Raw genomic sequence first — 14,983 nt, 5'->3', positions numbered from 1 at the left:
GTACCTCGGACTCAACTTTCCCCTCTTCCTAAAACGAATAATTCCCTTCCAAGGCGAGACCTTGAGTATCACATTGTCACCAACGTTAAACTCAATCGGTCGTCGCCGATTATCAGCATACGACTTCTGTCTGTCTTGAGCAGCTTTCATCATTGCCTTAATCTGATCAAACTTTGAAGAAGTTTCTTGAACCACTTCCAAACATCCCATCCGCTTTTGACCAATATCTCCCCAACATACCGAAGTTCTACAACATCTTCCATATAACATCTCGAATGGTGGCATACCAATACTTGAATGGTAGCTGTTGTTATAGGAGAACTCTGCTAGATGCAGGTGATCGTCCCAACTTCCACCAAAGTCTAAAACACAAGCACGTAGCATATCCTCAAGGGTTTGGATCGTCCTTTCCGACTGCCCATTTGTTTGAGGATGATACGCCGTACTGATATTCAATCTCGTTCCCATAGCTTCATGGAACTTCTTCCAAAACCTCGAAGTAAACCGAGTATCTCTATCGGACACGATCGATAACGGCACTTCATGCTTGGATACAACCTCCTTAATGAACAAGCTTGCCAACGTTTCTGACGAGATAGCCTCTCATATAGGCAGAAAGTGAGCACTCTTGGTCAAACGGTCCACAATCACCCAAATGGTATCATGATGCTTAGCTGTGCGAGGTAGCTTAGTTATGAAATCAATGGTGATGTGTTCCCATTTCCATTCTGGTATCTCTAAAGGTTGCATCTTCCCATAAGGCTTCTGATGCTCTGCCTTGACTTGTAAACAAGTTAAGCACCTACTAACATAATCTACCACATCATTCTTCATCCCTGGCCACCAATAGTCTCTTTTCAAATCTTGGTACATCTTTGTAGCTCCTGGATGAATCGAATATCTTGACTTATGAGCTTCGTCTAAGATTCGACCTCTGAGATCTCTATGGTGTGGAATCCACATACGGTCAAACCTAGTCTTAACACCATGCGTGTTTTCCATCAACTCGTCTTGCTGACCGAAAATCCTTTCTTTCTTTACTAGCCCCTCATCTATGAGCACTTCTGCTTGCACTTTGACGATTTCTTCAAAAAGACTTGAATTCATAATCAATTGGTATGACTTCACTGTTGCAATGACTTCCTCATTCTTACGGCTTAACGCATCAGCGACCACGTTAGCTTTACCAGGATAGTACTTAATGTCGCAGTCGTAATCCTTTATCAGTTTTAACCATCTCCTCTTCCTCATGTTCAGCTCTTTCTGTTCGAAGAAATACTTTAAACTCTTATGATCTGTGTAAATGGTACACTTAGTACCATACAGATAGTGTCTCCATATGTAAGGCCCCGTTACCGGTAACCCTACTTTCGTGTTGGATTTACTCATAAACACAGTTCTAAATATCAGAGTTAATTAAAAACTTTACGCGGAATATAAAACTTTCATAAAACATTACATATCAATTCATAATCATGTCTTAAAACATTCCTCTTGTCTTTCAAAATCAAAACATAACTTATAAAACATATCAGATCTTCAGATGCCAGGCTTTAGTCTTCTGCCATGTGTCCTCCACTCAAGCCAGCTGTCTCAACCTACTCACCTGCGTGCATACTAAAAGTCAGCTACGCTGAGTGAGTTCTAGTTAATCATACAATACCATACAATACCTTATTACATACATACGTACTTAACCTCATAACTTTCTTTCATACACACATAAGTACTCATGCCTTCATTCTTACTTACATACTTTCTTTCTTACTTACATACTTTCTTTACATTCATAATCATACGTTTTAAAGAGCCTTTCGCCCTATAACCTCACAGATATTATAAGGGTCTGGTCCCTAACATCACAGATATTATAAGGGTCTGGTCCCTAACATCACAGATATTATGAAGGGTCTGGTCCCTATCCTCACAGATATTGTAAGGGTCTGGTCCCTAACATCACAGATATTATAAGGGTCTGGTCCCTAACATCACAGATATTCTAAGGGTCTGGTCCCTTACATCACAGATATTATAAGGGTCTGGTCCCTTGCTTTCGAATATTAGTAGGGTTCAGTTCCCTCTTCGTTACCATACAACATGCAACATACCTCGAGTATTATTAGGGCTTGGTACCCTTTTCGTCACCATACAACCATACAATCGTCATTTCCTTCTTTTATTAACTTTATTACGTTCATACACCTAAACATACATATCATACTTGCCATATTTATAACGTTACAACCTGACAGTACGTGCAATATCCGAAGATCGTTCACGAACCATCAAGCAATCATTCATACATATCACATATATCACATATGGCTTTATAACGTTACAACCTGACAGTACGTGCAATATCCGAAGATCGTTCACGAACCATCAAGCAATCATTCATACATATCACATATATCACATATGGCATACATTTATCACTTAGGATAAATGTATTAACAACACATCAAGTATGCACACAGCCCCGAAAACATAACAAGGAATGGGGCTAGAAACTCACCTGGATCCTGTTACGCTCGCCGTTGATCGTAATTCCTTTCTTTAACTGGGCTCGGCTAACTGTATAATATTTACACATATCAATTAACTACTACTACTAGTTTTGTATTTCTATCTATATATGACCCACAACGAACGGGGGTCCGGGGGCAGCGCCCCTGGCAGCGGGGTTCTAGGGGCGGCAGCCCCTAGCGGGGTCCAAGGGGCAGAGCCCCTGGCTGGGGTTAAGCTGCCAGGTCAGCTTGGAAAAATTGTATTTTCGATAACTGCCTTACCACATTTTCCATTAGGTTTTTAATTTATTTTATAAACGAACTTCACTTCAGGCGAAGTTAAACCTTAGGCGAACTTGGCTTCAGGCGAAGTTAAACCTTAGGCGAACTTGGCTTCAGGCGAAGTTAAACCTTAGGCGAACTTGGCTTCAGGCGAAGTTATACCTTAGGCGAACTTGGCTTCAGGCGAAGTTATACCTTAGGCGAACTTGGCTTCAGGCGAAGTTATACCTTAGGCGAACTTGGCTTCAGGCGAAGTTATACCTTAGGCGAACTTGGCCGTAGGCGAAGTTATCCTTAGGCGAAGTTACGCTTGAAGGCGAAGTTACGCTTGAAGGCGAAGTTCATCAGGCGAACTTAATCTTGCAGGCGAAGTTATCGCGCTGCAGATCTGTTTGCCCATAACTCCTTCGTTTCTTAGCCAAATAACTCGATTTTGGTACCCACGGAATCGTATGATCGGCGCCTACAAATCCCAACCATCAAATCGGCCTAAAATCGACGTTTTAGGGGTCCGATTTGGGCAGTTTGGGTTTCGGGTCCGGTTAACCCATCCAATCCTAACCATTTACAGTAATAATAGATTTGTTGGATTGTTCTTACCTTACCAACTCAGATCTATCAACAAAATCTCGGGTTTCGGCTTCGAATCTTGATCGGTTAGTATGTGTGTGTTTTGAGTGTGTAAAAGAGAAAGATGGAAATAAAATGATATCTTGGGCTTGGGATGGGTATTTATAAGCCCACGGACCCAAGGCCCATTCTCATTTAACCCATCTTACGTAATCTAAGCCCATGACCCGTTCCTTACTCGACATTAAATAACTAAAACGTGAAATCACTAAACATAACTTTCTTTTATTTAACATTATAAAAATTTTAGGATGTTACACCATATCTTTAGAGCATGCACTACTGCTGCTAGCTCCAAATCATGCGTCGGATAGGTACTCTCATGGACCTTCAACTGCCTAGACGCGTAAGCTATCACTTTTCCTCGTTGCATGAACATGCAACCTAACCCACGATGCGATGCATCAGTGCAAACAACCAGATCCTCGTCACCGTCGGGTAAGCAAGGATTGGATCTTGCGTGAGTCTCTTCTTTAACTCCTGAAAAGCCTCTTCCTGAAACTTACCCCAACTAAATACTATCGACTTTCGGGTCATACCGGTCAACGGTGCGGCTATCTTGGAGAAACCTTCGATGAATCTTCTATAGTAGCCAGCTAACCCTAAGAAGCTTCGTATATCAGTCGGGTTTTGCTGAGTCTTCCAATTTAGTTATCGCTTCAATCTTAGCTGGGTCCACGGTAATCCCTTCAGGATTAATCACGTGACCTAGAAATTGCACTTCTCGCAACCAGAACACGCATTTTGAAAACTTAGCATACAACTTCTCTTTCTTCAGAGTCTCCAATACTTCTCGCAGATGCTCAGCATGATCAGACTCGCTTTTGGAATAAATCAATATATCGTCGATGAAGACAATAACCGACTTATCCAACATTGGCCGACACACCCTATTCATCATATCCATAAATGTTGCGGGAGCATTCATTAGACCGAATGACATTACGAGGAACTCATAGTGTCCATACCGCATCCGAAACGTTGTTTTAGGGATGTGTGCCTCCTTCACTTTCAACTGATGATAGCCTGATCTGAGATCTATTCGTGAGAACCAACTTGAACCTTGCAGTTGGTCAAACAGATCATCGATCCTTGGCAAAGGATATTTATTCTTTATCGTAAGCTTGTTCAGCTCGCGATAGTCTATGCACATTCTCATACTTCCATATTTCTTCTTCACGAACAACACTGGCGCACCCCAAGGAGAAACACTTGGTCTTATGAAACCTTTGTTGAGGAGTTCTTGCAGTTGGTACATCAATTCTTTCATCTCGGACGGCGCTAGACGGTACGGCGCTTTCGCGACGGGCTGGGCTCCTGGTACTATGTCTATCTGGAATTCTATCTCCCGCTCCGGTGGCAACCCCGAAAGTTCCTCAGGGAATACTTCTGAGTAATCGCGCACTATAGGAACATCTTTCGTTTCTTTCGTCTCGGCCGTAGCGTTGACAACATACGCCAGGTAGGCACCGCACCCTCGCCTTAACAAACCTTCGGCTTTTATCATTGAAATGACGTTAAACCTTGAACTTTCCTTATCACCATAAACCGTCACGGAACTACCATCCAAGGACTTTAGCTTTATTATCCTACTCTTACATACTATCTGAGCTTCATATTCAGATAACCAATCCATTCCCAAAACTACATCTAATCCTCCTAAGGTCATAACATACAAACTAACAGGTAACTCACGTCCCTCTAATTCTATCTTACAATTATTAACCATTTTCATTACTTTCACCGAGGTGTCGCTAGCGGTTTCTATTACGAAGGTTTCAGACACTCGGCAACATTTCATTTTAGCTAGTTTACTAAATGTCACAGCTATAAAACTTCTATTCGCACCCGAGTCAAATAATACTAAAGCATAAATACCGTTTACTAAGAACGTACCGGTCACAATATCAGGAATCTGTCTAGCCTGTTCCTGGGTCAGCATGTAGGCTCTAGTCCTCGGCCTTGCTTGATCAGCATCTCTCTTCCCACTACCTCCAGCCTCGCCATCAGTGCACTCCCTTGCCATATGGCCTGTCTTACCACACTTAAAGCATGCTGGTTTTGCATTACATTCATTAGCATAATGACCCATCTTCCCACACTTATAGCAGGCATTTTTCCCCATCCTGCACTCTCCACCATGAGCCTTTCCACATTTGTGGCACATGTCCAAACCAGTACCCCACTTGCACTCGCCATCATGTACTTTTCCACATGTCTTGCAGGTCGGTCTTTCCCACACCTTCTGTTTCTTGTCCTTAGGGTTCCATAACTGAGTACCAGGTCGTTTGACAGGCGCGACCCACTTCTTTTCCTTCTTCTCTTCCACAGCCATCTCATCTGTCAAGTCCTCATAAACCGTTTCCGCGAGCCCTACAGCAGAATCAAAAGTACCTGGTCTACCAGCCTTGACCAAGACACGAACATTCTGTGGCAGTCCCCTAAGGTAGCATTTGATCCGCTTGGCCTCGGTGTTCACCATGTCTGGCACCAACCTTGACAGACGGTTGAATTCAGTGAGGTATTCTCGGTGCGTCATCTTACCCGCCTTCAGACTTAAGAACTTCATCTCAACCTTCTCTATCTCTGCATCAGCATAGAATCGTTTCATCACTAACTCCTTCAGATCGTCCCACCTCAAGGCCTTGATCTCTTCTCGACTCTTCCTCTGCTCAACTGTCTCCCACCAGTACATCGCCTCCTCACCGAATGATTGGGTAGCATACCCCACAGCTTGGTCGGGACGACATTCGCTAATTCGGATAATTTTGTCCATCGCGGTTATCCATTGGAGAGTAGCGATTACGTCTCCCAAGCCGGTTAGCTCCTGTGGACCACAGCCTTTGAAAGACTTATAGTTGCACCCACCTCGGCCCCTTTTCTTGTCATCATCCTTCACTGACTTCACCACGCTTGATTCTTCCCCTTCCTCGTCATCATTTTTCTTACCATCTCCTTCCGCCCTTTCAGCGGTTCTTTCATGGCCTCCAACAGACCCTTCAGCATTCCAGTTCTTCGCAACAGCTGCTACTGCTTGAGCAATGGCAGCTTAAACAACAGGGTCAAGTTGATACCCCTCGATGTTACTCGGATTTCGACCAGCTCCACTTCCTTCTCCCTCATTGTTAGTAGTTACTTCCACCGACAGTTCTCGAACAACGCGTGGCCTGCCACGACGTCTCGTACGTCCTCCTTTTCCAGCAGCTTTCGTAGCTCCAGCCATTCGTATTCTATAAGGAAACACAAACATCATCACTTAAGGAGCCATTTAGTACAAGGATAGTAAGGCTAATAGGTAATAACATTGGCCAACTGTGATTAGCTGATCACGTTACTTTCCGTGTCCTATACACTTCCTCATATGAGTCTATTTGTACTAGTTCTATTTCTAACAGTTAGACAATCAAACAGTTCATATCATCACGTACCCTATCCCTAGCAACTAAGCTAGCATTCATACATTCTTTATTTAGCTACTACGCAAACATTTATTCATCATTCTACTTTACATGTGAATTTAATCACATATTTTACCTTTACTTAGCTTGCTTGAGTGACACATGGCATTCTCGTACTGGCATCTTCTTTCTTTTCTTACTTTAATCCCATTCTCTGTTCGAGTCTAAGCATGTAGGATGCTTAAATCTCTCGAACTTTGCTCTGATACCAACTTGTAAGGCCCTGTTACCGGTAGCCCTACTTTGTACGTTGGATTTACTCATAAACGCAGTTCTAAATATCAGAGTTAATAAAAACTTTCGCGGAATAATAAAACTTCAACCATAACATTTTACATAACCCTCAAATCATGTCTTATAAAACATTCGTAGACAATTAAAACAAAACATAGTCTTTAAAACATCACAACATTTCCTCGAGATGCCAGTATCTTCGATTCCGTACCATTAACATATTATACGTACATTATGCATACATCATAAATATTCATACATGCATCTTATCTTACATCATACATAGCAATCATGTCTTTAGCTACCACCTGACGGTACATGCAATATCCGAAGATCGTTCACGCACCGTCAAGCAATCATCATACATAAATCATACAAGGCATACACTTACCACTTAAGGTAAGTGTATTAACTATCACATCGAGTATGCACACAGCCCCGAAAACATAACAAGGAAGTGGGGCTAGAAACTCACCTCAATGCGGTTGCATTTACCGTTTACGGTTATTCCCCTCTTGAGCTGTGCACGACTAACTGTATAATAATTATACGTATTAATAGACTATCACTACACATATCGTCTTTCTAGTTTAATTATTACCCTCAACGAACTGTGGTCCGCGGGCAGTGCCCCTAGCTGGGGTTAAGCTGCCAGGTCAGCTTGAAAAAATTTTATTTTCATTAACAGTCTTAACACATTTTCCATTAGGATTTTGAATCGTTAAATAATTTGCTACTTAAAATCCAAGGGCTTCTTTGTAATTAAATCATTCTTTTCTAAGTCCAGGACCATTCTGTCATTCTTTCAAAGTTCTGATTCGTCACTCAGTCCTTAACGAATGGGAATTCATAATGAATTACCCATTATAGCGAATCTGCCTTTGTAACGAATCAGGCATCTTAACGAACTGGTCCCTTTAGCGAATTGAACCTTAACGAACTGATCTGGTCAACGAATGAACCCTATAACGAATGGGGTTCATTCGTCCCTCCCTTAACGAATGGCCTTAGCGAATGGCCTTAGCGAATGGCCTAGTTCGCCCTTATTTCCTTAATGAATTACCTGCCAGTTCGCTAATCTTTCCTTAGCGAATCGGCTGGCGAATCACAACTACTTCGCTAGTTACCCTTAGCGAATTAGGGTTAGGTCAGAGAATGTCGGAAACATTCTCTGACACGCTAACCTCGTACCAGCCGCCTTTCCGGCGTCGTCGCCAGAAAAACGCCGTTTCACTGGAAAAACGAGATCTAGCTCGTTTTCCACCGTTTTTTCACCGTTTTTCGTCTCGTTTGATCCAGATCTGAGCTAGGGTGACCCCTAAGCTCATCATAGGTTTGGTTTATACCCGATTCCACCTGAATCTCGTGACTTAAACGGTTTAACGGTGTTGGCTCGTCGTTTCATGTGTATATCTCATGGATTTAAGCTCATACAACAAAATACTATCATACATTGGGTCGGGATCCGTTTCTTCTTCTATATTTCGGCTAGAGAGAGAGAGCTTAAGTGTGTGTTTTGAGTTGTGTATGGAATATGTGTGAATGAATGAAAATGGGTATTAAGTGTTTATATATATATGGATCATGGGCTTACGCCCATGGTCCTTTCCTCTTTCTTTCATAACCCAAGTCCATAACCCATGTCCATTTGACCCAACACTAGCCCAACTCCTAATAACCAATACTTTCATTTATTAACCGAAACCCGAAAAACGGGATGTTACACAAGACCGAACCAAGACCAAACTCTTGTTTACTAGTTTTTGTTTTAAATAGTTTTGTTTACTAGTTTTGTTTGAAATTGTTAAATAAACATGTTTATGTAAGATTTGAATATTATAACTTCTAAAACCATTTTTATAGTTCTATGGTATTTGGGTATGTGGCAACCATCCTCGGTATCATTCCGAGTCAAGGACCGAACCAAAACCGAACTAAACCGAGTTCACTTGCTTAAGACACACAAGTGTGTTTTTGGCCATCGAAACTCATCTTTTCTTCAAGAATGTATTTTAAACTAATGTTAAGTATTTTATCAACTTACTTGGTGTGTCGGAATCCAACTTGATCTTATAACAAGTTTGGACCGGTGAAACCAAATACTCACTTAACGGATGTTAAGGTTATTCACAATAGAACTATATACTTGGTTAAGTCTTTTGATTTTATTGAGTTATCTTAAAAAAATTTGGAGAGTTAACTTTGAGTTTAGTTAATTATCTAGACCCAACTTAACAAATTTGAATACTCGATTAAAACCTTGTTTTGGTATTCAATACCCAAGGGTCTTGCAATAGTGCATGATAACCCACATAAGTTACTTAACATAGGTTGAGTAATATTTATAAATGAAATACCAAGACCCGGTTTCGAGTAAACTTACTTTTTATAACATGTCTTTAATTTCCCAAATATTTACATTTTTAAACCATAAATTTCATTTATTTACTTTACTTGTCATATTTTACTTTAAACCCTTCCAAGACTACCTACTAACTTAAGACCCGTCTAATCTAGGTCTTGCTCGTTAACCCGATCTCCGATTATTCACGAATCAATCTTTCAAGTTACTTAGTTAACGTGAGTACATTTCATCCCCCGTTTTCACTTTTATGTGTTGGGGGTAACATGCATATTTATTCAAAACAAGAATGATTTATTATACACATTTCTCAAATCACAAACTTTAGGGTGTATGATACTTGAATACTTGCACTTTTGTGTGTTATATGTCTCATATGCTTTACGTGCACGAGTGTTTATTTTTATGTTGTTGTTGAGCCTCATTAAGTATGATCATACGCTCCCCTAACTACTTAGCCTTGTGCTAGTAGAATAGGGCCTCATTATCCAAGTATGTCGGTTGTTACCAATTAGAAAGGATCCTCATTTACATATGTTTTATATACCACGATCGATGCTTTTATTTATAGTCTCATATACGTTTGTGGATTTCGCTCATATTATATATACTCAAACTATGAAATTGCTCACCAACATACGTGTTGACAAATATTATTTTATGCATTATTACAGGTTTGATTATTACTTGAGTTGGAGTTCGAAAACATCATTCTATTTTGATACCGCTAGGTTATTAGAATAATGAACAATATATATTTCTTGTCTTTTGGTGTTTATTTGTATGAACAATATGTGTTACTTTGATGATTGAATGAAATTAATGAGTTGATTAAATATTGTCACTTAAATAGTGTCTTGTGTTATTGGGCAATCCGTTTCACCCCGGCATGTTCCGCCGCCTTTGGTAACACAAGGTACAAATCAAACTAAAACAATTTTACTTAAATCACTCCCAGACACATAAACACACACAAGTATTCCGAAAATTAGGGCTTAAAATGTGACATTCGTCATTTTCGGTTTAAATTGTATTTGCATTTGTATGGAAAACCCGACCCATTTTGGTCTTTCGGATCCTTCGTTATTAATAAAATATTGGGTTTTATGTTCATTTATGTTTCACAATTGTCGGATCAAGGAAACACACTGTGCCTTAAAACACCTTTTTATTATTAATAATGACTTAAAACGATTTTCAGGGACCCAAATCGCCAAACAACCAAAGCTAAAGGGGTGTTTCAACATATCCTAATGCATGTAACTCTTGAAAACAACATTATGGCCAACCCTTCACTCTTTCCTTGTATAAACAAGACCAATGCATCCCATTTTGGGTTGCTCATTCACCTCAAACTCTCCCCAATCTTGATATAAGTATTGTTCTTCAAACTCTTGATAGTTTGACTTCTCAATGTTAAACTACTTTTAATCTTTGTTTCTAACTAACTATTGTTAATTAAATCTTTTTATTATACCTTGTTTAAAACATATTCCCCTTGTTTCCTATGCGTTCCCTTCTCCGGCCATGATCGGTTTAGGTGTATTGCTAGGCAAGGCTTCGTGGAGGACTATTATAGTCCTTGTTAAACACTTTAATTTATGTTTTAATTTATGTAAGCTTACTATTGTTGTTTAGTTTCTAATTACTTTAGTTTCCAAATCATTGTAATGAGTTCTATGGCATTGGGTATGTAGCAACCATCCTCGGTTTCATTCCGAGTCAAGGACCGAACCAAAACTGAACTCTTGTTTAAATACTTTATTATTTACATGTTGTATGTAAGACTTGAATATTATCATTTCTAAGTTTATTATAATAAGTTCTATGGTATTGGGTATGTGGTAACCATCCTCGGTCATATACCGAGTCAAGGACCGAACCAAGACCGAACTAAACCGAGTTCACTCGCTTAAGACACACTAGTTGTGTTTTGGGCCACTAAATCTCATGTTTTTCTTTAAAGCTAGATTATAAACTAATTTTAATTATTTTCTCAAAATACTTGGTATGTTGGATCCAACTTGATCTTATAACAAGTTTGGACCAACAAAGCCAAACACTCGCTTAACGGACGTTAAGGTTCTTCCTAATAGAACTACGCACTTGGTTAAGTTTTTTTTGTTTTCATTGAGTTATCTCATAACATGTATCACTTTGGAATCTCGACTTCGGATTTGACCAATTATCAAGACTCGAATCGACAAATCCGAACACTCGTAAAATCTCGTCTTAGTATCTATTTAACAAAGGGTCTTGCAATATCGCACTTATACCCAGATACTTACTTAACAAAGGTTGAGTAAAACTAATGAATAGAATACCAAGACCCGATTTCGAGTAAACTTACTTTTCTAAAACCATTACTTTAATTCTTATGTATTTACACTTAAACCCTTAAACTTTAATTATTTATCTTACTTGTCATGTTATTTTCAATGTTTTAAAAACCGGTATTTTACTTGTACCGGATTAGGTTAAAAAATGGTACAACCGGTTGAACCGGGTTATACCGGGAGGTTCAACCGGTTGAATAGTTTTTCTTATAATTTTCTATAAATGGAACTTCAATCCAAAAATAACCTAACACTAAATTATTTCATAACAAAAAATCATCCAAAAGTAAATCCATATTAAAAAAATGATGCAAAAGCACTCAACTTTTAAAAAATAGTCATAAAGTTTACACTTTTAAATGTTAATTGTTGGGTTAAAAGTAATTTTGAAAAAATATGGGCTGCAAATATCAAAAAATTCTCGAACTTAAAACCGGTTTACCGGTAAAAACAGGTATTTTAGACAAAAACCGCCGGTACGATGTTCTAACAAACCGGCCAAAAATACCGGACTCAAAATACCGGCTTGTTGTCTGAAATCCGGTTTACTGGTTAAACCGGCCTGTTTGAACCGGTTTTTAAAGCACTGGTTATTTTACTTTAAAGCTTTTAAGTCCATCTACTAACTCAAACCCCTTTTTAATCTAGGTCTTGCTCGTTGAACTTACCTTTCCGTTTTACCGCAAACTAATCCCTCAAGTTACTTATTTCACGTGAGTACATTTCGTCCCCCGTTTTCCTTTTTATACTTTGGAGGTAACATGCATACCTATTCAAAACAAGAATGATTTATAATACTCTATCCTCAAACCACAAACTCTAGGTTGTATGATACTTAGAATACTTGCTATATTATGTTTCATATGCTTTACGTGCATGAGTGTTTATTATTATGTTGTTGTTGAGCCTCAATAAGTATGATCACACGAACCCCTAACTACTTTAGCCTTGTGCCAGTAGAATATGACCCCTTTATCCGAGTATGTCGGTCATTACCGATTAGAAAGGATCCTCATTTATTTATGATTCATATACCGCAATTCTTGCTTTTATTTATAGTTTCATATACAAGTTGTGGATTTTGCCTCATATTATATATACTCAAAACTATAAAATTGTTCACTAACATTCGTGTTGATAAATATTATTTTATGCATTGTTACAGGTTTGATTATTGGTTGATTGGAGTTTGAAGATACTATCTTATTTCGAGACCGTTTAGGTTATTAGAAGAATGAACAATTAAATTCTTATATTTGGTGTTATTTTGTATGAACAAGATGTGTTACTTTTGATGATTGAATGAAATTAATGAGATATTTAAATATTGTCACTTTAATAGTGTATTGTGTTCTTGAGCAATCCGTTGCATCCCGGCATGTTCCACTGCCTTTAGTCGGGACGTGCATAAAAAATCTGATCACAAACACACATGTATCTACTCAAAATTCAAAACAAATAAATATACCAAACTATTTCAAGCGATTCCCTAAAAAATCAAGATGAATAACATCCTAAATCAAATTAAGAGAACCAGGAAGAACTCCAACATACGATAGGTAAACATATTTTAAATCATAAACATTAATCAACTAAATCCCTAGTCATATCAACAAAGAAGCGAATCCATACCTGATGCAAAAAGAATTCAAGAGATCATGGGTGACAGGATATGTAAAACGTGAAAACAACTATAGAATAAAATAAACCTGTATATGATGACTCATAAAACATATCCCCCATACGTGTCTCATAAAGCAACCAGCTCGTGAATGAAGATGCATATGGGAGGCGTCAATTTGATAGAGCAGCAGTAGTAGGGTTCAGTGGCCCAATAACAACTGGATAATATTTCAAAATGCATGTTTTAGTATGTATTATGATAAGCAGAAATTAACACACAAATTCCTAAATCATATCTAAGTCAAGTAATTAACATCCAGAAAGCTTTATAGCATCATCTATGATATCAAATAGCTTTGCATACATAATTTAATCATCTCTAGTTTGTCTAACCGAGCTGAAACGTATTAGAAAAATTCCTACCATCACTTGTTAAAATCGTCAAACCTAATCGATGATACATATAACATTAAGCTATACCGATTAACAATTGCAAAGATAGTATAATAATTAGGTTAAAATAACGATGTTTACAAGAAAATAATTGACCTAATCCCATCGGAACTTCTTCATTGGGAGCTCTTCGCTTGATCACATCCTCTCAAATTCTCTCCGTCTGAATGGAAACTTGCGTCAAGACGACGACGGAGACGGCGACGGAGATGGACAGTGGTGGCAGTGCTAATAGTTACGAAAATTGGAGAATGAGCGAGAAGAAGATGAGTGCGCTCTGGATGAAGGTGGATGAGAAGGGTAATCAGGTAGTTTTTCTCATTCAACGTTGTTTTCTGGCTAAATGGTTAAGAGGCTGGTTCAGCCATCAAGATGTGTGATTTTTATGAAACAAACACTTCAATGTCTATGCGAATAAGATCTAATATATGAATGGATCCATTCAGACTCAAACAAACATGGCCTTATACTACTTGTTGTACTATAATCGTTGAGTTTGGAAAAAGTTTCAGGAAAAAAAAAAGAAATAAGAAGAAGAAGATTTTGTTTAAACCTTTTTTTTTCATTTTACACACACAAATAAAAATAACACAACATACAGTTTGTAAGGTCCCGATCTGTTGCCCTACATTAGCGTTGGATTTAATCATAAACAGAATTTTAAATATCATAGTGAATTAAAACTTTTCGCGGAATAAATAAAGTCAAGTGTTCATTACAAAAGTCTTAAAAGTTAAACAAACATTCAAACATGTCCTTAAGTTCAACATCACAAAATATCATAATTTCCATTCTTCAGATGTCAACTTCTTTATTCTTCTGTCATGTGTCCCTCTTCAAGCCAACTGCTTCATCCTACTCACCTGCGTGCATACTAAAAGTCAGCTATGCTGAGTGAGTTCTAGATAATCAGGCAACATACATTACATTCACATACTTATATATATATATATACATACCCGAAGGTACATATTACATACTTAACTTGTTTACATTTTATTTATACATACATATATACATTCGTTCTTTCAAACTTTCATGCTTTAACTTTCATAATTCATACATAACTAACCCTACGTTTTAAAGAGCCTTTCGCCC

The sequence above is a fragment of the Bidens hawaiensis genome, unplaced genomic scaffold (genome assembly GCF_021521415.1).
Source record: "Bidens hawaiensis isolate Kalapana, Puna unplaced genomic scaffold, B.hawaiensis_p1.1 tig00017951_1, whole genome shotgun sequence".
Lineage (NCBI taxonomy): Eukaryota > Viridiplantae > Streptophyta > Magnoliopsida > Asterales > Asteraceae > Bidens > Bidens hawaiensis.
This window is presented reverse-complemented; position numbering follows the sequence as displayed.